At 43.4% G+C, this 27204-nt stretch overlaps 1 long non-coding RNA gene across 3 annotated transcripts in view; it reads right to left on the bottom strand.

The window, feature by feature from the left end:
* Positions 1 to 27204, bottom strand: part of LOC137541183 (uncharacterized) — a 231266-nt gene that overhangs the window by 126909 nt on the left and 77153 nt on the right. For 2 of the 3 annotated variants that reach the window (XR_011025098.1, XR_011025099.1), the window contains exon 3: positions 25104 to 25257. This is a non-coding gene — a long non-coding RNA (uncharacterized lncRNA). Of the gene's footprint in view, positions 1 to 12359; positions 12528 to 25103; positions 25258 to 27204 lie in introns of all 3 variants that reach the window. The other variant, XR_011025100.1, reaches the window with a different exon arrangement.

The following is a 27204-nucleotide window of genomic DNA, read 5'->3' as shown; positions in this document are numbered from 1 at the left end:
ATCAATACAAAAGGCAGATCATAGACACTGTGTGCTTTGTTTGATGAATAAAGTATTATTAAATTTAGGTGACGACTCTAGTCCGTTTCCAGTTATTGACCCTTCGTCAGGCCTTTACAAAGCATAGAAATTATCTTGACCAAAGAATATGTATGGCCATAAAAGACCAAACATGGGTTTAATTAGTAAAGAGGTATCTGTTCCAACCAGACACTACCCGGCAAGAGTCCGTGCGAACCAGCCCTTAATCATGTGGGTCATGATGCTGCAATAATCGCTATTACCTGATCACACTCTGGCTGGAGAGTGAGTCGCTTGACAAATTGGCCCATTATCAACTATGGCTAGCTTTATTCTTCTCCAAATGACCCAGCATATGAAACAGAGTTTCCTACTGGCTGTTGGTCCCAAGTGCCATTTAGGTGCAATGAAAAGCCTCTTGTGAAAGAGGCCTAGGTGAACATGGCATGGTTGTTGGTGTCAGAAGGGCTGATCTGAGTATTTCAGAAACTGCTGATGTACTGGGATTTTAGCGCAAAAACAGCTCTACAAAGAATTGTCAGAAAAATAAAATATAAGAGCGGCAGTGGGCGAAAATGCCTTGAGGGGGGTGAGCAGACTGGTTCAAGAAGATTGAACCGCAAGAGTAGTTCAAATAGACACATATACAACCAAGGTAAGCAGGATACCATATCTGAACACACAACAGATGGGCTACAGCACCAGAAGACCACACCGGGTGCCACTCCTGTTAGCTAAGAACAGGATCTGAGGCTACAATTTACATACGCTCACCAAAAAGGGACAACACGCGATTGGAGAATTGTTCCCTGGTCAAAAGAGTCTCAATTTCAGCTGCGACATTCAGAAGGTAGGGTCAGAATTTTTGCGTAAACAACATGGATTTGTCCTGTCCTGTGTCAATAGTCCAAGCTGATGGTGGTGTAATGGTGTGGGGGACATTTTCTTGGCACACTTTCAACACCTTAGTAGCAATTGAGCATTGTTTAAAGAAAACCTGTACTGAAAATAAAAGTCAAAATAGGCATACACAAGTCATACTTACCTTCCATGTAGTCTACTCCTCAGTGTCTTTCTCCATTCCTGCGTCCTATTTGTTCACTATGATCAAGGGAATTTTCCATCCTCCATTTTGAAAATAGCCATTACCCCATAACAGCTTTCTGGTCAGCACACCGTTAAACTGTAACATCGCTTACTTGAGCCATAGAGAAACATGGACATTGCCTGGTACATCAGTTTTCCTCTCAGCTATAACTGACAGCAACTGATATTTTACTGACAGCAACTGATATATTTCAGATCTAACAAAATATTGTCAGAACTGAAAGGGATCATTGTCAGAAGAAAATGGTGCGCTTCTGAGAGGAACTGATGGCAAGGTAACTCTGTAATTTTCATTTGAAGTTACCTCATGTGTTTATTTTAAATATTTTTACTCAGTACAGGTTCTCTTTAAACACAACAGTTTAATTAAGCAGTATCGCTAACCATGTCCTTCCCTTCCCAGTCTTTAGATTTTTATTATTTAGTATTTATATAGCGCTGACATCTTGCGCAGCGCTGTACAAAGTATATTGTCTTGTCACTAACTGTCTCTCAGAGGGGCTCACAGTCTAATCCCTGCCATAGTCATGTCTATGTATGTATCGTGTAGTTTATGTTTCGTAGTCTAGGGCCAATTTAGGGGGGAGCCAATTAACTATGTTTTTGGGAAGTGGGAGGTAACCGAAGTGTCCAGAGGAAACCCACACAGACACGGGGAGAACATACAAACGCTGTAGCTTGGGAGGATACAAAAAGTGAAACCGATATACTCACAAGTCTGGGTTACCACAAAGGCAACCACAGAATGTACAGGTGGGGAAAGTTATAACCTGACCCAACTCAGGTGTTAAGAAGTCGCTCTCTGTAGACAGGAAGAACGGGGATGCATCCCTCCACCAAGGGTGGACTAGATCAGTAGATAATTGGTGATAACAGAGGCGCCAAATTAGAATAAAATGATTAAAAGCCGTTTAAAAGGAGGGGGGTTGGTGGTTACCACCCTCAGGTATATAATGACCAGGCAATGAGTCGTTATAAATAGACAGTAATTTTACTGAGACAGTAGGCGCTTGGCCTATAGAATGACACAGCTGCGTGTATCTCCAATTCTGATTGCCTGAGGAAGCGGGCTTTTGACCCGTGAAACGCGTTGCATACCTGGAGAATTCAAAATAAATTTTACTGTCTATTTATAACGACTCATTGGCTGGTCATTATATACCTGAGGGTGGTAACCACCAACCCACCTCCTTTTAAACGGCTTTTAATCATTTTATTCTAATTTGGCGCCTCTGTTATCATCAATTATATACAAACTCTGTGCAGATAGTGCCCTGGGTGGGTTTCCAATTGGGAATCCAGTGCTGCAAGGCAAGAGTGCTATCCGCTACTCCAACGTACTGTCCATGAGTACTTCCAGCAGCATAATGCACCATGTCACAAAGCTTACATCATCTTAGATTGGCTTCACTAAAGATGGCCATACATCTAGCAATTCTGCGACCAATAGAGCTTCCGATTCCATAATTATTATCTAATCAGATGTAAATCGGTGCTGCAACAAGGATGCCCGCCAAGAATCAACCATTCAACCACTACTGGCCCGTAATTGGTCAAATGTTAAAGCAAACTAGAAAATCTCAGGGCAACCTGGTCGATCGGGTGCACGGCGGTAAGGACGTAATACTGGGACAAGCCATGAATGCGACTGAACCACCCACCCCCGCTGCCTGTGCATTCATATCTTGCACCTGCCACTAGCCCAGCTGCTTCTTCTTCCTCAATTATGTCCCACGTGGCTGCTGCACTGCTCGGTAGCCACGTAGCACTTGTAAAGGAGCAGGTGAAAGATTTTAATACACGTGGGGGGGGGGGGCACAGTAACATTTGGGGAAACAGTGACAGAGGCGGCACATGCGGCGTTGCAAAGCCAATTCCCTAAAATATTTCATGCTGAAGTAAATCTGGAATCGGCCTGCGCTGTATGGGCAGCCAACAGATCGGTCTTTTGTCCAACTGCCCATATATCACTAGATGTATGGGAATCTTAAAGAGTTCACTGTACTCCTATGGACTCCACAGTCACAAGATCTCAATCCAAATGAGCACCTTTAGGATTTGGAGAAACGGGAGATTAGAATCATGGATTTGCTGGCCAACTAATGTGCAGCAACTGCGTGATACTACCATGTCTATATGGACCAAAAGCTGAGAGACACATTTCCAACACCTTGTTGAATCTTTGCAATGAAGAATTAAAGCAGTTCTGAAGTCTAAAGGGGTCCAACCCGGTACTAGCATGGTGTACCTAATAAAGTGGCCAGTGAGTGTACAGTTTACTATTAGCTGCCAGTGTTCTGGCACTTGAGGAAAAATCACATGTTCATCCTTTTTTTTTTAAACTGACCCATCATTTATGTGCTGCCACCTCTTAAAGTGGACCTGAACTCTTGTACAGGACACAAAGAAAACATAGAGAAATTCACCCTGTGTGTTTTAGAGAAAAAAAGCCTGTCTAACTCCCCCTAATTTGTAAGTAATCACAAGTGTAATTTGATCCCTCAGCTGTGTCAGCACAGAAATTCACCAGTCCTTGGCAGACACAGCTAATTTGTAAGCACAGGATGTTAACCCTTTTGTATGCTTCTGTGAAAACAGGAAGTAGGCACAATGCAGATTTATTGCAGGAGTTCTGTAAGCTGTAACTAAGAAATGAAAGATTATTATGCTGTTGCTTATCTTTTAGAGTCGAGAGGAAGTTCTGAATTCAGATACGCTTTAGAATTGCTTACACACTTTGAAAAATGTTCCCAAAAATGATCTCTTGTGATTGTTTCAGGTGAAATGTTGCTTATAATCAGTGCGTACATGAACTGCTTGGCTCTCTGACACATATTGGGCCTAGAACCCACTAGCACAGTGATGGCTAACCTTGGCACTCCAGCTGTTGTGGAACTACAAGTCCCATGAGGCATTGCAATACTCTCACAGCTCTAAGCATAACTCAGGGAGGCAGAGGCATGATGGGATTTGTAGTTTTGTCACAGCTGGAGTGCCAAGGTTAGCCATCACTGCACTAGCAGCACTTTAGGAGCATTTGCACTATGGCAGTGGGACCCTAAAATGATGGTTCCACTGCATCATGTTGTGCTTGTAGGTTTCATAAACTGAGGAGTCGGAGTCAGATGATTTTTGTACCAACTCCACAGCCCTGGTAAGTACAGTGTCCTCCCCATAATTTATTTCCAGCCGGGTGGCATGAAAAAGTAGCCGGGTAGTGTATGATGGGGGAATGCAGGGCTGGTTCAACTCTGCTTGCAACATAGGAGGAGGTGAGCTGATGATAGCCGGGTGCTCACCAAAATTAGCTGGGTGGAGCACCCAGCTAAAAGAGCCTGGGGAGAACACTGAAGTACTAAGAAGTCAGAGTCAGAACAGTTTTGGGTACCTGGAGTCGGAGTCAGTGGTTTCAGAAACTGAGGAGAAGGATGATTTTTGTACGGACTCCACTGCTCTGTTGTGGCAGGAACTATAATAGCGTCCAGCTAAGCATTTTCCACCTCAGGGGATCTCTGAAGAATCCCACACTAGCTTGCCTTCAGAAACAATCACAAATGATCTTTTCAGGTGACAGAAATGTAGCAGTGCTCCGGAATAATAGCATTCTATAAATCAATAGTAATAAATAAAAGGAGTATGTAGCTCCAGCAGCAGATAAGCTGGTCATGGCTCTTCTCAGAGCTCCAGGAGATAGTTAGCTGTGCCTGACGACAGGCAGCTGTCAGGTTTGCTTAAAAATTATACAGGCAGAATTCGGCAAAACAACACTGAGCTATTTTCTACACAGGATCGGTCTTCAGCCACAATCCAAATTATGAATCATTCTATAACTCAGGTGATGGCTTCAGTTCACACTGGAAGTTCCATCCAAGGCCAAATATCCTTTCTGACAATAAACAGATCCTGTTGGGGGAAAAAAGGCTGATGGGTGATTATATATATATATATATTTTAGTTTCTATTTTCCATCAGTCAACTAAGCAAAGCTAAAGAGAGAGAAAACGTAAAAAGACAAAAGAAAGTGGAGTGTGAGCAGGAAGTGGTCTTCCTGTAACATCTCGGTGAGTCAGGCTCCCAGGGCGGCCTCAGAGGAATCAGCAACAGGTTGCACCTGGTCATAATTAAGCATTCAATAAGAGGGGGATCAGAGGCCACCTAAAGCTAATTTTACTGACCCTTTCCTCATTTCGCTTAGCGTTACAGCTTTGGCTTTGCATGCCGGAGCCGATTTTCCTTGTAAGCTTAACAAAAGTCTTATGTCGTCATTTCGCAAGGAACCCTCGCCCGGACTGGATAACTCAAGAGATGACAGATTAATTTTATTAATTGTACGCTGAGCATAAGACATCCTCCTGATAGCTAGCGCTGTGTCTGTGATTTCTGGCAGAGTCTGTCTACTGATAAACGCCAACAGTTTCATTTGGAAAGGTTCCAACAGGTGACATAATGACAGAGAAGAATCGGGTAGCACATGAGGGGATCATTAACAAGCCCAGAGGTGATGGCAAGTAGTGCAGCTAGTGGGGGCTCATTTCATGGCTACAACATATCTTATGCAATGCTCTCTAATACATTCTAGAGAGTACAGCAGTGGCTTCCCAAACCAGAGGGCATTCTGAAGCCTTGCTTCCATCACAAAACAAAGCACAGGGCATTTAAAGAGGAACTCCACATAGATAGGTAGATGGATGGCGCTATGCATGTGACCCTATCGGCGGACTCTGCCGCAGGGTCATATGAATGACTTTTCTTGTGTCACGGTCCAATGTGATGGGGGCAAAGCATCGCAAAGCGATGGCCAGGTGTAAACTGGCCTACAGGACCTGGACTGCAAAAAAATGGATACTTACCTTATCCACTTGAGGACCAGAGGTTTATACCCCCCTAGTGCCCAGGCCATTTTTTACAATTCCGCACTTCACAACTTCAAGGGTTAATTGCTCGGTCATACAACTTAGCACCCAAATGAATTTTACCTCCTTTTCTTCTCACTAATAGAGCTTTGTTTTGGTGGTATGTGATTGCTGCTGCGATCTTTTTTTTTTTCTTAATTAAAAAAGAGCACCTTTTTTTATTTCCTCCCTCCCCTAAATTAGCCCTACACTACCTTACAGGGGTGTAACAATAGACCCTGCAAGGGATGCAGCTGCAGGGGGGCCCAGAAGCCAAGGGGGCCCTGTGGGGAGAGACTGACAACTAAGGGCATTGAGAGAAACAACTTTCTGCTCTCTACACAATTGTTTTAATGACTGCATCTGCTCAGCTACTGGAATCATACAAAGTTTTGCAGACTAAAATTTGTAGACAGTCCCTATTCAGTGTTCAGCAGGGTCTTGTGTACAACGCTGCTCTACCCCTAGCCTTTCTACCCCTCCCCAAGTGCTATGTACTGTAGTAATGCTGAAGGAGTCTGGGCACAAAGAGAAAAAGTTTTCTATTCTCTGGTCAATTGTTCTAATGACTGCATCTGCTCAGCCACTGAGAAGGAATCATTCAAAGTTTTGTAGACACAGATTTGTAGACAGTCCCTATTCAGGGTGGAGGGGGCCTCATCCAAAGTTTTGCAGGGGGGCCCAGGGATTTCTAGTTATGCACCTGCTACCTTACATACATATAGCTATGGCAGGGATTAGATTGTGAGCCCATCAGAGGGACAGTTAGTGACAATATACTCTGTACAACGCTGCGCAAGATGTCAGCAGCTGGCAGGCTGATCGCTGTGGCAGTCTATTCACAATGATGGGAGCTTGAGTGCACTCCCATCTAATCTCTCTCCTCACGAGATGACGCCATATGGCACGATGGAGGAACAACAGAGTCACTCTGCGGCAGCCAATTGGCGTTAGGCGATCGCAGAGAGGTTAATAGAGGGAAGTGTCTGGATAGTCCAGAGGCGTCCGCTTTTGCACAAAGGAAAACTAAGCGCTACTGCACAGACACGAGCCATACTGGAGTCTGCGCAGTGCGGCTGCACTTGTACACAGAGGGGAGTGCAACCACGAAGAAAAAGAAGAGAGTCTGGCAAGCAGCGGGGAGAATCCAAGAAACCTTCTGGGCATGCAGAGGCTTCCTTCTACTATGGTAAGTATCTAGTTTTTGTTTTTTCTTCACTTCATATTTGCTCAGGGCTCGGACACCACTAGGAGCGATTTTGTTGTGCTTGCACGATTCTGCCGATTGCACTATTCCAGTGGATACCTATGGAGGTGGGCCCACTAGCAGCATTGCCATCACAGTCCAATCACATCATCTGCTTGTAGCATTCTGGGAGCAATCCCAGAGCGATTGCATCACTCTGGGAGTGAAATTACGGCACTTATGAGATTCGCTAAATCGGGGGTGCTTTGCAAATTTCCGCAAAGTGTCTGTAGTAGGTCTTAGCCCTTAAAGAGAAACTCCGACCAAGAATTAAACTTTATCCCAATCAGTAGCTGATACCCCCTTTTACATGAGAAATCTATTCCTTTTCACAAACAGACCATCAGGGGGCGCTGTATGACTGATATTGTGGTGAAACCCCTCCCACAAGTAACTCTGAGAACCGTGGTACTTCTGGCAGTTTCCTGTCTTTAAACCTTGCTGCATTGTGGGAAATAGCTGTTTACAGCTGTTTCCAACTGGCAAAACAGCAAGCAGCAGCTACATCACCTACCAGCAGTAAAAATGTCACCATGTGATAAATGTCAGAATGTAAATCAGGGATTTAAAAGTTTTTACAATGGGCAAACACTTACTAAATCATTTATATTTAATTATTATACAAAAATGAAGCACTTTTTTTAATTATATTATTTTCACTGGAGTTCCTCTTTAAAGCACATTGAAAACAACCAAAAAACATTGTTTATACTGTATGTGCAAATCCAGTCATGTCTAAGAGAAAATCAGGAGCCAGGACACCAATGCACCTGTAACAGTTCAGCCACACCCCAGGTCTTCTTCTGCATGAATATAAATACTGGTTCATTCTGTGTGAATATAAATATCGGTTCATTCTGCATGAATATAAACACCGGTCACAGGACAGTCCAGTAATGATAGTTGCACAGACATACTGCTTTGGCAACCAACTCTGTGAATATAAATACTGCTAAAGAGAAACAAGCTGACAACTGGGGGAAACCTGTATGCATGGCAATGGTCACTCGAAAAAGCCGCAAACAATTGTTTTGGGCAGCTTAACTTTACCATGTACAGTTAATTGTAAATTGGGTAAAACTGTTTTTTCCATTCTCCACTTCTGACCTGCTTAGCAATGGTCAGCGAACACAACGAGCTCTTCATCTCTTTCTTCTCCAGCTCTAGTGATAAAAGTTTTATTAATCTCTGGAAACATTAAATAAACATGAACTCGATGAAACCTCCAACAAATACAAGAGGCTTTATGTCTTCTCTTTTCCCCCCTAAGCAAACCACCGTCATCATCAATGTGCTGTGCGCAGAGAAGAAACCCCTGTGTCATGAAAGTAGAGTAGAGAAAAAAGCCATTTATTGAAAGTGAAAAAATATTACCCGAGAGAGAAGCTGAACTGTCTAACGGTAATTGATTAGCAGAGTGGAAATGTCGCAGGATTTAAAACACCAGCGCACAGGATGATCAACATCACCGTACGGCTCATACTTCCTGTCTCCGCACCAAAAACAAACGGAGCTGGCTTAGATATACAGCAGCACTTTGAGGGTACTGTGCTGTACAATCATCTCCCGCTGCATACCTCATACTATGGCAGTGATTAGAGGGATTTCACTGGGGAAACAATTTTCTTTGAACACTTCATTTCCTAAACATAACATATCCTAGTAAGCTGAGTGTTCTTGAAAGCTTGCAATCTAAATCCACTCAGCTATCCCATTAAGATATCAGTTGAACATTTTTTTTTTTCAGTTCCCAGCACTTTTCAAACACAGCAAACGCAAACGCTGAGAATGAAAAGGCCTTTTCATGGCGACAAGATGGGAATGGCAGCCGATAGGGAGAATTGTGGGGTGTCATAAATGAAACACAAGCGGCAAAACTAATTCCTTGGGACTTATGTGGATGGGAGAGCTAAAAACCATTTGCTGAGTTTCTAAATCGGAAATACTTAAAGAGGCTCTGTAGTGGCACATAGTAGAATGCAGGAAATGATTCAGGATATCCACTTCTATGGTAATTTTCCTGGTTTCAGAAACCGTAACATTACCTATAGCTATGCATTGATCATATTGAATATAGCCCTCCCCTCCCAGTGATGTTAAGCCTAAGTTGATAAGCAATGCAGAATTCAGTAGATGATTATGTTTATTGGTCCAGTTCAAAACTGCATAAAATATACATCAACTCAAAATGATTAGAATCTCTCCAAAAATCTAAAAAATTATTGTCTTGAGAAGAATTCAGTTGAGAAGCGTAGGATACACAACTTAAAGGAAACCAAACAACATTTTTAGCAACCAGGATATATCAACAGCATTTCAATAATGCATGCTAACAATGTGGCTCATTATTAAAAAAATCCATGTTACCTCTTCTTTAAAAATGTTAAGAGTTTAGCAGAAGCTTTTATTACCCTATTTCTGCAAACGGCAGGGCCTGCCCGACCCCATAAATATCAGGCATATAAGGACTGATATAATTATGTTATTGAACACATTAGCAGACAGCAAACAAAAGCTTTAATCAGTGGGGGGGGGGGGGGGGGGAGAACACTATGCGTCAAAGAGTTTAGAGAAGTCACACATGCTATCTTCACACATGCCCCTGGATAAATAAAAGGTAGCTAGAAGTGGAGGGGGGGGGGGGCATGACAGCCCCTATAGCTATTAGAAACCACAAGAACCTGCAGGGGGAAAAGATGGTGCTTGGTTCGCTTTAAAGGGGAACTGAAGTAAGAGGTATACGGAGGCTGCCATATTTATTTCCTTTTAATCAATACCAGTTGTCTATTTCTCTGCAGTAGTATCTGAATAACACCAGAAACAAGCATGCAGCTAGTCTTGTCAGAACTGACTTTAAAGTCTGAAACACCTGATCTGCTGCATGCTTGTTCAGGGGCTATGGCTAATAGTATTAGAGGCAGAGGATCAGCAGGGCTGCCAGGCAACTGGTATTGCTTAAAAGGAAATAAACATGGCGGCCTCCATATACCTCTCTCTTCAGTTCCCCTTTAAGGGCCAGTTCACATGGACGTTTTCACAGCTGTAAACACCGGCTATGCGACCTTAGGGCTTGCTCACACTATGAGCGTTTCCGATTTCTTTTAAACGTTGGTGATTTTAGAAATCGCCCTAAAAGCGCTTGTGCAATGATTTCCTATGAGACTGTTCACATGTGCGCGTTTCGATTTTATTAAAAATTGCAAACACGCTACATGAACCATTTTCTGAGAGCTTTGGCTTAATGGAAGGTATAGGGAAATCGCAAAGCGCTTAAAAAAAGCGCTTTGTATTTCAATTTTTGAGCGCGTTTATGAATAAATACATTGTATTTATTCATTTCCGGGTCAAAGAGTTCACTTCCTGACTGACGTCAGGAAGTGAAAATCATAATCGCTCAGCAAAAGCGGTTACACAGATAGAGTCTTTATTGAGCCGAAAAAAACATAGAAAACCCTGTTCTCCTCTCTGCCCCCTGCATTGTACCTGAAAGCACCCCGGATTATTCTTCTAAGTCGTCGGAGTCAGGGGGACTGCGCAGGTGCTGTCTGGGCTGCCCATGGCTGGGAGCAGACTGCACATGCATATGAGGTCACTCCCGGCCACGGGCAGCCCGGCCAGCGCCTGCGCATTCACCCCGACTCCGGAGACTTAGAAGATCCTGGGTTGCTTTCAGTTACAATGCGGGAGGCAGAGAGGAGAATGGGGGAGCGGTAGGCATTGGCACAGGTGATAGTATATGCCTGCTCCCCCTGTTGTCCATGTTTTTTTCGGCTCTGGTATCCTTTAAGACAAGGACTGTAGTACTGCAAGGTGCGATTGCTATCCACAAAACTATTGTAGTGTTTAAATAATTATGAACAGAGATTACAAATAAACTCTAAAACCCAGTGTGAAAACTAGAAATACTTCTTGCATCGGTATGAATCACTGGATACAGGATGTACACTAAGGCAATGGAATCATTTTGTTAACACTAGCAGGTGTTGCAGCAAATCACCATAAGGCAACATAGTGTAAAGTCTAGTCAATGACTAGCAGTGCAGTAAGACTGGCAAGCTACATCAGAGAACCAGTCACAGATCTGTGCTCCGCAGTGATTTGATGCATCTTGGGCAGTGTAGTCACTGGTATCTGGACATCCGTGCTGCCTCTAATCCTGAGGATTTCACCATCCGTTTCTTTATACTTTCCAGATGAGACGGCTTCATGGAATGAGCGTCACACTGACACAGACCGCAGTATTTCAAAAACCCAAATTCTTCAGTTAAATAAAAACTCCAAGCTGTCTGTAAAATGCACATGCTATCCAAAGGAACAACTGAAACTGTAGTCACTTGAAGTCACCTTTAATATAAGCTTAACACAAACCATTAGCCAGACTTGTCCTATGTCTCTTGCTGCTTCTGGGATACTGCAGCCTATCGTCACTTAAAGTGGGATACAACTCTGACATAACATTCCATAAAAAATGTGTTTTCCTACTTTTTATTACCCATACAGTTACCATATTTGCTTCTGTGCACAAGTAATATTGTCTGTCTACAAATTACAAATTCCCAAAGTACAGTTTATCTGCTCTGAAAGCTGTCATTGCATAGCTACTCTATTTATATATTAAAATCTATCTAGTGATCACTTCTCAGCGGCACACATACTAGAAGCAAGAGAGAGCCCAGTTTCAGTTTGCTAATGTTTACTAAACTTATCCGACAAAACAGTGTTAACAAAAGGTATTATTATCACCTCTTTGGATGCGGCCATAAGCTGCCCACTGAAGTAAAGAGCTTTCCACTGAAGAACAAAGTGCTGTGTTTAACTGTTTGAATGCTGTTCTGCTACAATTGTTGGGGGGGGGGGGGGGTAGTAGATTTTATGCTGTAAATAGGTTTTGAGCAACGAGGAAATGCTGAGTTTCAGCTGCAGGTTTAGAGCACTAGTGAGGGGTGGTAAGCCAGAGTGAAAAGGTGAGTATTGATGGCCTTCTTGAAGATGTTGAAGGAGGGGGCTGCCCTAATGGGTGGAGGTAGGTAGGTGGTTTTAAAGAATTCAATGAAAATCCTATTAAAAAAGGAGCTACCCCTCAATTGATTTACCATTCCTGGATGATAAAAGGTAGTTCCTTCAGGGCATCAAGCAGGCTGGAGCGTCACAGCTTTCTATTGCAGTCCACAATACAGTGTTGCTGGAAGCAGATATCTGGGATCTCATCGGACACAGGTTCAGGGCCACTTGGAAGAGGGCAGTGGCAGTTGCAGGGATTTCTGTGAGTCATAAAGGCCATAATGAGCATTATAGTTCACTGGAGAATACTGATCAACATAAAACATTGCACCATTTCAGCAGAAATCTGATGTGAAATTAATCAAGGCACTGCCCTGATGCACTACAAAATTGAGCTGTCAATATTTAAGTGATTGTATCTGTAACAAAAATAAAAAGATCGCCTTTATAGCTCTCATAAGTCAGTTTAGGTGCCCATACATCTCTTGACTTAGCGCCCGATTGACCATCTGATTCGATAATTATCATCAATTGGAAGACAATCGGTAACCGCGAAGAGCATGCCCGATCTAGGGGAAAATCTTAGACCGACGTCCTTGATCGGCTGTGTGACAGTAACAACATGCTGCAATCACGAATGACGAATGCATTGGAATCTCCCACAAATTGACAATGCAATTCTACACAATGCCTGTTGCCTAAACATTAACCTTCTGTGCTGATTATAAAACATCACTGAGGCTTGACACCGATTTATAAAAAGGTGTCAATTCCTGAACAGCAACTGTACTGTGATAATTGTAATCGCTGCCACTCTTTCCAACGCATCTCGTGGTCATGATACTCCTTCAGTTCCAATACATTCTGAGTCATCAGCCTGCTAGAATGAAGCATGGAGCTAATGTGACATCAGCAGTGTGACATCATCTGATCTGCAGCTTGGAAACTACTTGTACCAAAATGTTCACTTAACCCTTTATGTCCTCCAAATTAATTCAAGGGAGTGGTGGCCATAACCAAACATACTACACCACCTCTATGTGCCAGAATAATGGCACACTTATCTAAGCATTATTAGCAAGTGAACTCCAGTGTACAGATGGGTATTGTGGTTTGTGTATAAGGGGGACTTTACTGAAAACAAATGTCAGACAAAGGGCCCGTTTCCACAACAGCGGAAATCGGGCAGAATTCGCAAAGTTTTTCCGCAGGCAAATCGTGTGGGGAAACTCTTGCTATAGGGGATAATGCTGCTGCTGTCTGAATCGCTTACCATAGTGATTCGGCCGACATTGCAGCACTTTTAAGTCCGAGTGGCAGCGAATCTCTTAGCCATGCATGGCACAGCTCCCGGAATTCGGCTGCTTACTCGCTCAACAAGGAAGTGGAAACGGGTCCTTAAGCTGCATACTCACCGGAAGATGGATATGGGAAACCCAAGGCAAAGCGGTCCGATGGACAAGCGTTCCCCGATCCATTTTTCTACCACGGGAACACGCAATGGCGCACAACAGGCAAATGAGCATTCAAACAATAGTTGCATTTTGTGTGGGAATCATCAGGGATCTTAAAGATCACCACTAAATTGATCGCTCGTCGCGCAATACAATCGACGGCCATTGAAAAACTGTCGGAAAAAAAACATCGTGGGTACAAGCCTTTCCGTTCAGCCAACCTGTGGATGGCTCGCATGCCCCATACACCATATGTTCACAGATCATGTGACAGGTGTCATGTGACCTGGCAGCCGGCTGAGGCAGAAGTGGAAGCTTGGTGCAAGCTCAGGAATGGTGACCACAGAACATTTTCCCACATGTCAGAATTATGCTAGTGACGGGCATTTCCTGTACACTGTAGGAGTTGAGTCATCCCACCCAGTAACACAGCAGGACCTTTAGCAGGAAATTCCATCACACTAACTCTTATTTATTTATTTGTTTCTGCCAGCTACTCAACTGTTTAACTCCTAACATCCTGTAACCCCTCTGCCAATAGGAAAGGGTATACTTAGCACAAGCATACTTAATGCTCTATATTCATATAAAGTGCACTTAGTAAAGTTCACTTCTCATAATACAAAAGACACCCCTCCTATGCTGTCCTGTATGACCTGTGCTGTTGATCAGCAGGATACAGTATAGTGTAACATGGCAGCCACATATTTCATTATTGTTATCCTTTATTTATAAAGAGCCAGCATATTACACAGGGATGTACAAAACATACAAAACATAGTATGTGCAGCTAACAAACCTGCATATGTAACAACTAGAAACAATTGCACATGAAGAGAAGATGTGTCAGGTGCATGACTGTATTTTAGCTGCTGCAGTATTGCAGGCAAAGCAGATGGTTGCACATTGGTTGTATTTACAGATATAACAGCAGTAGTTTCTTTTAATTAGACTTTAACCCCCACCTTAAAGTGTAACTGTCGGGCATAAAATCAAAAATCAATTCTTTATTTTTATCTGGTAAACAAGTAATGAGGATGCTAACCAGGCAATCCAAAAGTTAAAATCACTATTACTTTTCTTGTTGATGAATGATCATTCCCCAGTTTACCTGACTCTTATTTGGTACACACAAAATTTGCTACACAAAAAGGAAGCTGTAGGGCATGCTGGGTTGTCATCTTTTGCTTCTCTACTTTTACTTCTCTACTAGAGAAGCAAAAAAGGACAACTCAGCATACCCTGCAACTTCCTTTTTGTGTACCAAATGTTGTGTGTACCAAATAAGAGTCAGGTAAACTGGGGAATGATCATTCTTCAACAAGAAAAGTAACAGTGATTTTAACTTTTGGGTTGCCTGGTTAGCATCCTTATTACTTGTTTACCAAATAAAAATAAAGAATCAATTTTTGATTTTATGCCCGACAGTTACACTTTAAAGCATATCTCTACTTTTCTAAAACAAAAAAAGAAATGATCATCGATGCCCCGATACTGTTCAAGTATCTTAGGAAACGAATGCACAGACACACCTGTGATTAATTACTATGGTGTTTTGTCTCTGATCACTGCTCAGTAGCTCTGTGTGTTTAAGAAAGCCCCCTCGCTTTGCTCTCAGCTGTTAGCGAGATGGGAGTGATCAATTAAGATCACTCTAAATGCAGATTGAGAAACCCAGTGGAAGCGTAGGATCCTCCCTCCCTGTGGAATCAAAGGGCTATTCCAGTAAACCTAGTGAAGCAGGTAAGATGCAAAGGAAGGCAATTAGACCTATGAACCAATGGGATAAAAAGAGAATTGTGTGCATCCAAGCCGTGTACTGTTGCCATGGTTTCCAGCAAGTTTCCTAAACAAAAATTGTGGCAGCCACAGATTGTATCTGAAAGATTATATTTAAAGAGAGTCTGAAGCGAGAATAGATCTCGCTTCAGACCTCATATATAGCAGGGGCACGTGTGCCCCTGCTAAAACGCCGCTATCCCGCGGCTTAACGGGGGTCCCTGTCCCCCCAAACCCCCTCTGTAATGCGGGGGAGTGCTTCCTGGTTGGGGCAGGGCTAACCGCCGCAGCCCTGCCCCACGCGCATCTGTCAGCGCGTATCTCCGCCTCTCCCCCGCCCCTCTCAGTCTTCCTTCACTGAGAGGGGCGGGGGAGAGGCGGCGATGCGCGTCTGATAGACGCGCTGGGAGGCAGGGCTGCAGCCGTTAGCCCTTGCCTCCAGGAAGAGACAACCAGCGACCATTTCCCGACCAAGGTTTTGCGGGGGGTGGGTTGGGGGTGAAGGGACCCCCGTTTAGCCGCGGGATAGCGGCGTTTTAGCAGGGGCACACGTGCCCCTGCTATATATGAGAGCTGAAGCGAGATTTAGTCTCGCTTCAGTGTCTCTTTAATGGTATTCAGCTTCAAAGGCCCTTAGACATTCACTTTTTCTAGTAAGTTTTGTCCTAGTTGACATTTTCACATCTTATCAATAAAATGCCTTTTAACCCTCCAGCAAGAAAATACTCAGAATAATTTTACTTTTTCACCTACTTTTTGGTACTTTTTCATTTGCAGAATGCTGAAAAGTTATTTTTAAACAGAAGATGAAAAATTATCTCTTAGGGGGAAATTTAGGAGAAAAAAATAATTAAATAAGGGCCAAAGTACCTTGTGTAGAGATGATATTTGTTGTATAGATTTTTGTACTAAAGTCGAGTTACTCTTTAATGTATACCTAGGAGGAAAAATGTTGCCACTGTACTAACGCCCAGTTCTGGCAACAGCAACAGAACAAAAGTTATATATACTCTGCGTGGGGAAAAAAGTAATATTCGATAGCTCCCTGATCGAGCATATATCTTATAGTGTATGCCTAGCTTTAGTTTTCCAAATTGCCCTATGAAGAATGCCCTCAGATTGGTGCTGTAAGCAGAAATACTATAGAAGACACCCTCTAGTGGATAACTGTAAAGTGCAAAACTGGTTTCGCAAGCCAAGCACACATTGCACGTTTTTTGTAATAGATTACGTACATTATGTATAGACTAACGTACATCAAATGCAATGGAGGGCTGAAAATGAGTCCCCATGATGAGGAAAGCCTGTTGTGTGAGACTGAACAGGTGGTAGTGGCACAAAAGAGGCACAGCACAGTTTTGTGCCGCAGGAGGCAGTTTGTAGCTGTATCAGGGAGAGGGATATTGGTGCAAATCTCTGCTGAGATCCAATCTAACATCTTATGTACAGAGTACACAGTCATGTCATTAACTGTCAAGGGCCTCACAATCTAATCCATACCATAGTCATATGTCCATTGTAATTAAGGCCCAATTTTTTATTTTTTTAGGGGAAAGCCAATTAACTTATCTGTATGTTTTGGGGAATTTTCCCATGCATATCAATGAAGTTAATTTACATGAATTAGTAGGTAAATAACTACAAAATTTGAATTAACACGCACAGCAAGTGCAATGCCAATGACTTGCATTATATGTTATTAATTTTGGAAAACAGCAATTTGCACATGAATTTTGTCAGGTGTGAAGGGGGCCTAAGAAAAAGAAGCACAATTTAGCAACCAGCTAGGATATTTGCACTCACCAGTTTATGCTCCGTCGATAAAAGGTTGCTGTACACTGCTGCATTCTGCACTAATAAGCCACCCTCATCAAGAAGCAGCTTGCTGTAATACCCTTATGGTTTCTGTTAACAGGTGTCTGAGAAGTAACACACTGAGAGCAGCACTATATAAATAATGAATACTAACCCAAACACAACCATTTTAGATACAGATACTCAGACTCTCCTATTCTATGGAGAACAATGACAGGCCAAAAAACAAGGTAGGGAACTTCACTGGGGGGGATGTAATACGGGAAAAGCTAGGAAAGACATGTAGCGAGTCAAATTCAGCAGAAACAACAGCAACAAAGTATTCTAGCAGATCCTTATGTTTGTTTACAGCAGATTTTAGGTAGAAAGGCTCGGTCTTGTCAATGAACAATGAGCAACGCACGGCAGGGGGACAGAATCCTGACAATGGAGGTACAGACACTCAGACCTCTGCAGAGCTCTTAAAAGGTTACGGAATACCCAGATACGTCACGGTGAGCCAGAACTACTAGGAATTCTATACAGGGCTAAAAAGAACTAAAATGCCCCTGCTATTGAAAAAGCTGTGCTTAATTCAATTTTGCCTTCCCCCAAAAAACGAAGGTACCTGCAAAATATTCAGTTTCACACGAGCAAGAAGAGTACAAAGAAAGCTATCAAGTAATAGAAGTGTTAACGCGGCTGCATTACAACTACATGAGGTTTAATGGTCCCGCACAATTCCCACAAGCGGGGCTCATACTGTCAGTGTGTGAAAAGGCCTTTCTATGCTCAGAACAATAATAGTGACATTGTTTGCAGCCTCTCCTGGCTGTTTTATGGAAGCCTGCTCTGCACAGAGAGGTGACCACGGATGCCTTTTGGCCACATGTGTTTACACAAGGAAATGCATGTGGGTTGAGGGTGGCGCCTCTTGTCAGCAGCCCTTCTCTGTACTCCTGACCCCTCACAGAACTGCTCTCTTGCTTCTGGGTAATTTTACTGCAATCCAGATGTGCTCTGGCTCCAGAGTGGCTGCCGAGACTCCATGAACTGGCATCTCATAGAACATCAATCCGTGGGGTAAAATGGCATGGTGCTTGTTTAAAAAAAAGTGTAATGCTTCTCAGTAACACATCGTGATTTACTCAGCCTCTTGTTTGACAGAGAGTTTTATCGAAAGCTCATGCTTTCCAGGGACTTAATTGTACCCACAGCATCCCCCCCCCCCCCCCCCCCTCCTTCTCCTATTGTATGTGTTCAGCTCAGCGAGTGCAAGTGGAATGAGCAGGTACTGCACACATACACGGCGCTGTAAATAAAAAGCAGCATCATGCGGGATGCAGGTACAATATGGCTCTAATGTAGAAGCACAAGTAGCAGTAAGGGTAGGAATTTTGGCAGCGTTTTGGGATCGCCGACAACATGAGTGAGTGGTGGGAACACATTAGTGCGATTGCGATAATCACAATCGCAGGATATGTAGCATTTTGAGTGCGTTTGTGCTCAATGCAAAATATATAAGCGTTGCAAAAATCGCTTATCACAGTGATTTTGCAGTGCTTTGAGGGGGCCGAGCGATTACTCTTAAAAAAACGTAATTATACTTACCAGGTCTCTGTATTTCCTTCTTCCGTCCTAAGTCCCACCCCCTAGCAGAACAGGTAACATGCGCTTCTCTGATTGGTCATAGAGAAGCACCTGTAACCTCTTCCTTTAGTGGGCAGGGCTACGGATGTAAGAAGGACACCTGGTAAGTATAATAAAGGTTATTTTTTTTTACAAAAAAAGTGAATCGCTAATTGGAAGCCCTGTGCAGTTTGCCGTACAGTGCTTCCAAGTGTCAGGGAATAGCTATTGAAATCGCCCAAGGAATCCAGGAACACAGAGCTGCAGTCATTCCTAGTGGGCTCCTAACCTTAGGGGCCCTTTCATACTGCCTGCGATTCTAACCCATTTTTGTTGCGCATGCGTTATGTTGATTGCAAAGGCACCATTGTTAAACATAGTAATCGCAGTGCACTGTATAGAATGGTGCGATCCATTCTCAACCCAATTGCAAACTTAGTGCCAGTTTGCGATTAAAGTGAACCTCCGGACTAAAAATCTACTCAGCAGAACTGAAAAGGCTTGGTGTTTCTTTAACAGTTTCACAGCATCAGAACCTTGTTTTTCTTACCAAAGCATAATTTCTAGCTGCATTTTTAGCTAAGCTCCACCCATCAAAGAAAAAAAACAGTTTTTTTTTCCCTGATGCTGTGTAGAGCATGATGGGATTTCCTATGTTGTTGCAAACAAATACATACATGGAACTCACTGGCAATGGCTGTGTGACACCCCAGAAAACTGGGGGAGCACAAGGTGGACAGATATGGATATGGCTAAAAAAAGTAGTTTCACCTCTGCTTCAATGTCACTTACAAAACTTTATTAAAGGTATATCACACTTTGCATGTTGCTTTTGTATCAATTTAAAATCATAAAACACGCTGCTAGTTGTCTATAGCACAGCCGGCTGGGCTCATGCACTCAGCACTATCACACCTCTGCCACACGTGGGATCCCATCAAACACAATTCTATTCTAATAAAGGACTTCAGATCTTCCCAATTAGAGTCCTGGGTTCCCCCCAGTAATTTGGGGATTAACTTCTTTGAGCTCAAGTCAAATGACTTACAGGTGTCAAATTCCACTTCTGTTACAGTTCCGCATGCAATGACCCGTGTTCAGCAACAATATGGCAGTCATAAATGTTAAAGAGACACTGAAGCGAGACTAAATCTCGCTTCAGGTCTTATATATAGCAGGGGCACTTGTGCCCCTGCTAAAACGCCGCTATCCCGCGGCTTAACGGGGGTCCCTTCACCCCCAACCCACCCCCCGCAAACCTGGGTCGGAAAAAGGTCGCTGGAGCTGATCTTCCTGGAGGCAGGGCTAACGGCTGCAGCCCTGCCTCCAGTCGCGTCTATCAGACGCGCATCGCCGCCTCTCCCCCGCCCCTCTCAGTGAAGGAAGACTGAGAGGGGCGGGGGAGAGGCGGAGGTACGCGTCTGACAGACGCGCATGGGGCAGGGCTGCGGCGGTTAGCCCTGCCCCAACCAGGAAGCGCTCCCCCGCTGCTCGGAGGGGGTTTGGGGGGACAGGGACCCCCGTTAAGCCGCGCTATAGCGGCGTTTTAGCAGGGGCACGCATGCCCCTGCTAGCTATGAGGTCTGAAGCGAGATCTATTCTCGCTTCAGACTCTCTTTAACAACGAGCTGTCTGCCTCTACAGAGGCTCTCACCACTCCATTGTATGGTTTTCAGCCATCAGTCGCTAGTCCCTTGCACAGCATTCAGGAACCTTCGTCACGTACAGAGTCCCAGAGATAGTGCTGCCAATGTGGTCTCCCCTGATGGTAGTCAGCTGATGTGTGTGTGCCAGCATTAGCTCACAGCCGGGGTCTGGTCAGTCCAAATCCAAATCCAAATCCAAAAAAGCTTTATTGGCAGGACCAAATACATTTAGCATTGCCAAAGCAAAACAAAACAAAACATTAACATGGGGGGGGGTGGGGGGAATTGTGGGAATAAGGGAAGGATAAAGGGGGTTGGGGTATATAGTCCATATAGTCCCCTCTTGTGTACAGCCCCAAGATCTGTCCGGCGCCGGACTAGCATAGGGGCTCCTGCAGGGAGGACAGTCTGGCGTGTGCTAGGCCGCAGCGTGAGCCTCCTCACCACGCGTATCGGCCGCTTCCGGCCTTAATCATGTGATCAACGGGGGCAGCTTCAAGTTCCGGCCTTTATAGCGTTCGTATCGGCGTTGACTCAGCTTTACTCCATCTTGTGGTTATTTTGTAAACTGCAGTTTTGTACGCATACGTAGCTTCAATGCGGCCATTCGGCCGCATGGTGTCTTCCGCCATCATGTGGGTTTTTTCGGTATTGCATGCCGCATGTATGCCTCCAATGCGGCTATTTGACTGCATCATGTCGAGCCCCATCTTGTGGATTTCTCTGGTATTACACCCCTTGATTAGAACTTTTCAATGGATGATACCATATTCTGGCAGTGGGCATTTTGGGCTTATCCCTGATGCTGTGTAGAGCATGATGGGATTTCCTATTATTATTATTATTATTATTTAGTATTTATATAGCGCCGACATATTACGCAGCGCTGTACAGTGTATATATATATATTGTCTTGTTGCTAACTGTCCCTCAAAGGAGCTCACAATCTAATACCTACCATTGCCATATGTCTATATTATGTAGTGTAAGTACTGTAGTCTAGGGCCAATTTTTTAGGGGGAGCCAATTAACTTATCCGTATGTTTTTGGAATGTAGGAGGAAACCGGAGTGCCCGGAGGAAACCCACACAGACACGGAGAGAACATACAAACTCTTTGCAGATAGTGCCCTGGCTGGGATTCGAACCAGGGACCCAGCGCTGCAAGGCAAGAGAGCTAACCACTACGCCACCGTGCTGCCCAATGTTCCTATGTTGTTGTTCACGTTGCCTAGCAACTGGGAGAGGTGCTCAGGACACAGGACAGTTGGAACTGTGTCTCATGCTCCCTGTCACCTCCTTTCAACCAAAAAGATGGCTGCTAACATGAAATCAAACATTTGCCTGTTCTTTTAAAACAGTGTGGGTAAGAGATTATATTACCTATCTATTTTAATTAACATAACTAATGTAACTTAATGACAGTATGTTTGCTTAGGCTGGAGTTCCTTATTAAGGTTAAATGAATGGGAGCGCATGCAAATGGCATAGAAAAATGCAGTCCTATGCAATTTGCTATGATGATTTCAAGAACTTACTGTTGCTTTTTTTTTTTTTTTTTTTAACATGTCCAGAATCTTAATTGCACCTACCGATCATAACCAAAATAAAATGCACACTCAAAAACAAGAGTAATCTGCAGCGTTTTCCTGCAGGTGAGGAAATGTTGCCCATGCCTACAATGGGCTGCTGCCCGAATCACACTGTGCAGCGATTCTGGACAGTATGCTGCAGATTCCTGCACGCACCCAAATACATGGCACCGCTTGGCGATTTGGGCTGCGGCTTAGCAGCACTTCAAGTGCCATGGCCGAATTGGAAAGGGCTGTGGCTCCTAGTTGAAACCGTCCCTTAGACTGCATTTCCACTGGCTCTATGGGGATTTGGGTGTGTGCTGCGGAAAACAGCCACATTTCACGGTTAGTGGAAATAGGCCCAGGAACAGCCCACTCATGATCACAAACTTTCAGAGAACTGTTATTTATCAGCACATTGTGTACAGTTTGTACACTTTTATAAGGTGGTAATAAACAGATTGCAATTTATAAGGCCCCATGCAGAAAAAAAAGGGACCTCCCCTAGTGTTTACTGTTTCTGTTGTATTTTTCCCAAATGTACCAGTATTGGCAATGTCTCAAACTACACATCAATTATATTTATTTGTATATATTTTACCTAACAAATAGGCGCCCTAGCGACTGACTGAATCCTTGCAGGCACTTGTTCTTGACCTGATGAAGCAGGCAGAGACCTGAAAAAACGCGTTGTCTAACGTGCATGAACAAACAATTCTCTTTCGATTACGTCTGGTTTGTTCTTCTGAGAAGGTAAGACGTTATACCTCTCATTTATAGTGACATTATCCCATATATATACAACTCAGGACGCCTCCATCAGTGTTTAGTCTAGTCTATACCCCAAAGGGTCAGAGCAACAGGGAATGTTTAGTGCTCAGAACTTATCCAGGAGAGCAAGCGACCGGCATCTGTACCTAAAGACCGTGGACACAGAGTGGGGACGGTTATATTCCTGCCGGCTCTGACGGTGGTTGCAAATCTTTGTGAGTATATTTCATACCTACGAATAATCCTTTTCTCATCCTACAACACTGTCTCTCTCATTCTACAGATACTTGGAGGTTGCGTATAAACATCAAGGATCAACGCTTCCCCACTACCCATAGGAGATAGAGGATAGCAGGGTTGTCTGTTTCAAAGCAACCTGCTCGCCACTTTCGCTGTCATGTACTTTGTGGTCTGGAGTTCCAACATTTCAGCCTACCCATCAAAATAGCATACAAATGTTTTACGGGGCATGTGCAAAGTCATGCAGCATGTAAATTAACCCCCTAATACCCTCTAGCAGCACTAACCTTGCAACCTTGTACCAGTGTCTGTATTTCGTGGATACCATTATCTGTACTATTACATAACCCATGTTTGTTTCCTACTTTGTACAGCGACATGGAATATGATGGCGCTTTATAAATTAATAATAATAGTAATAACTTGAGATTACAGCCTGAAGCCCAAAAAGCAAAGTGGGCTTGCAAGGCTCCTGGTGTGCAATGTCCATAAGCCAAGTGGTCATAGAGTCAGTATAGGACTGAGCCCGCAGCCCAACGAGTCAATCAAGTGGCCAAGGGGGACATTGATTCTACTAAAGAGGGGAATATTATTTTAAATGTATGCTTTTTTTGACAATATATGCTGAAATGTTGGACATCGGTCCTGAAACAGACTGTTTTGAGCTGTAGTGTAAATCTAGCCTAAATGTGCCAGCTGTGGAAAATGATGGTATATGACATTTACCCCAGAATTTCCAAACGTAATAAAAAAAAGACAAATTAGACAATCAGAGCCACAATAATTCCATTCCTATTTAACCATTCAAACTTCACAAATTGTTTTGTACACTCGCAGTGACAGCTATGATCAAAGAACAGTACAAAACACAATTTAGCCAATAATTTATGTTGGTATTCACAAGTAGGGTCTCTAAGCAGCCTTTCTGTGTCATAAGTTACTGGCAATGTCCCTATGCTGCAGCAGTGTGAGATGGGCTCCAAGTGATTTACAGCATGTGAAGGAGTAAAATACACAAATGTATACATGCTATATATCACTTTTCCATGCATGTAAATTGTACTTTACATTTGTTTCACAATCATCATCATATAATTTATGTAAGCGACCAGCTGGGATCGGTTAGAGCGGTAGTATGCATCAATTATAATACACAATTCCTGTCATTACAAACATACAACATTTTAATTCATGTGAATGACTAGTACCCAAGGAAATCCTCTCCACAGTCAGCGGATGGCAGAGTGAAAGTGATTGGTGGAGGGGAAAAGCGGGGCCAAACAAGGGTCAATCCTGGTCTCTAAACTCCACATGAAGTGAATATTGCTTTATTGTGATAGGATTTGTATTAGGCTAACCCAGGCATGGGCAAACTTGGCCCTCCAGCTGTTAAGGAACTACCAGTCCCACAATGCATTTGCCTTTATGAGTCATGACTGTGGCTGTAAGACTCCTGCAATGCATTGTGGGACTTGTAGTTCCTTAACAGCTGGAGGGCCAAGTTTGCCCATGCCTGGGCTAACCCATATTAGACAATGACGTATATAAACTGAAGGGGCACGACGGCCTATAAAAACAGAAGAGGCAGAACCTCCTAGTTGTTCTTGTGATCCATACATTTTAAATTGACAGTTAATCAAAATAAACAATAGGGTAGCTAAGTGGAGGAGTACATGTCAATTAACTACTACACAAAACTTTAAGTATAAGGCTAGGTTCACAGTGGTCATTGCATAAGGCACACGATACAATGAGTGTGAACGGCAATGGAGACTGGTCATAGACTGTAATATAAAGCCTGCATTCAGTGAGTTAGAATAACGCAGTCCGTTACAACGCTGCACCGTGAACAGGCCCATAGAACTGTATGGGCATTGAGATGGCAAGCAGAATTATTCTGGCACTTTCATACATGATATCAAATCCAATTTAGGGATACAAATCACTTACATGTGGGCCCTTGTGACAGGGACTCAGCAGCTGTACAAAGCGTTGTAAATATGCACAAGGTGCCGTACACCACCATATGTCTGCCGTGCCGTCCACCATCATATGTCCGCCATGCCAGACCGGTTTCACTTCCAAAAGCTTCCTCAGGGACTACCTACAGGAATAGGGTATAAAGAAAGCTTATTGGCCAGAAATGTACTCATTTTCTTTTAACCCCTTCATGCCATGGCCTGAAGGGTATAAATGTGCTAGCATTGATTGCTCAGTGATAGTATGAATGAGAAAAGTAAAATCATTCTACACAGTTTCACAACATTCTATAACCGTGACACTTGCCTCCTGACTATTGTTACAGGATAATTGTACTTATAATAAAGAAGAAGTGACATTTATTAGAAGTCCTGGATGGGAGAGTGAGAGGAAGTGACCAAGCTAAAAGATGGATTGGTTTCATGGGAGGAGCAAAGGTTTTTGAGAGGGATGGTACCTGCAGATATGTGTGGCGGCAACATCATATTAAGAGTTTTGTATGATAATGTTAGGAGTTTGAACTGGTTCCTTCGGGTAATTGACAGCCAGTGGGTGGATTGGCAGAGAGAGGCAGCATCAGAGCAGCATGAGAAGAGGTGGATAAGTTGGGTAGCAGAGCTCAGTAAGGACTGGAGAGGTCAGTCTGTATTTAGGTAGCCCACAGAGTAGGGGGTTGGAGTAGTCGAGATGAGAAATGGACATGCAAAAACATTTAAAGGGAACCAGAGATAAACGTTTCACACAAGATAAAAATATCAGTCGATAGGTTGTAAAGAATAAATGCTCTACCTGATAATTTCGCCACTCTGGTGTGCCTTTTTGAGTGTTTTTTATCCATTATTGCTCCAGGAAAAATCCAATATGGCCGCCAGCTCATATCCCTTCTGCTTCCAGGTTATGAGTTGTTCTGGATGTGCTGTCTAGGCTCTAGACAATCACATCTGTGTGCTTTCAACTGTGTGCTTTCAACATGGTTATTCTGGTATGCTGTGTGGCTGCCTGTAGGAAGTGTCTCTCATATGAATGAAACAGCACAGTGCACACAGGCAGCCACACTTGTCTGTTCCAGAGCTTCTTTCTCAGCAGATCAGCCCCTGCCATGTCATCAGAGCTCACAGTATGCAAAGCAGGAAAGCTGAGACAGGAGGTGGCAGGCTTGGGCTTGAAAAGACTTCACAGAAGACTGACTCAGCTATAATGATTCCAGGTCAAACCTAGACTGAATGCTCAGTGGGGGATTATTATCACAGCTGATAACAGGCAGATTGAGCAAAGAAGAATGAAACTAAAAGCAGGGTAAGTGTTTACTGTCATGTTCCCACTGATAAATGTAGCAAAATACATGAGGGTGCTTCCTCTCTGGTTCTCTTTAAGTAGAATCTACTATAAGGAAGGAACAAATTTGGAAAACATTTTTGAGATAGAAGCAGCAAGAGGTAGTTAAGTAGTAATATGTGGCTTAAAAGAGAGCTCAGAGTCAAATGTTACCCCCAGACAGGGAGCATTAAGAGTTGAGATCATTGGAATGTTTTCTACATTTATGGTGACTACAGGTGGGGAAGCAGAGGGAGATGGTGGAAATGACACAATCTCAGTTTTAATCATATTAAGGAAACAGGATGACATGAATACAGAAGCAGCAGATAGACAGTTAGGTAATCAAGATAATAGTGATGATGGGTCAGGTCTGGAGAGATAGATTTTGATGTAATCAGCATAGAGGTGATACTTTTAACAAGTAAGTGTATCAATTGTCCCAGACCATTCATGTAGATGAGAACAGAAGAGGTCCAAGAACGGAACCTTGAGATACAATAACAGACAGCAGGTGTAGAGAGGAGTTAAGAGTAGGAGACAGTGAAAGAACAACCAGATCTTAATCCATAGTGACAAGAGAATAATTGACAGTGTCATTGGCAGAGAAGTAGGAGCATGGAGAGCTCGAACACTGCTATTCCAGTGCAGGAGATTTGGGGGCTGGAAGCCGAATTATTTCATTCCCCCACTATCCACGTGGACCTAGAGGGGGAATAGTATTTAACGTCACCGGCAACTTGTGCAGAAGCAGGAT

Source organism: Hyperolius riggenbachi, chromosome 12 (genome assembly GCF_040937935.1).
Source record: "Hyperolius riggenbachi isolate aHypRig1 chromosome 12, aHypRig1.pri, whole genome shotgun sequence".
NCBI lineage: Eukaryota > Metazoa > Chordata > Amphibia > Anura > Hyperoliidae > Hyperolius > Hyperolius riggenbachi.
This window is presented reverse-complemented; position numbering and strand designations above follow the sequence as displayed.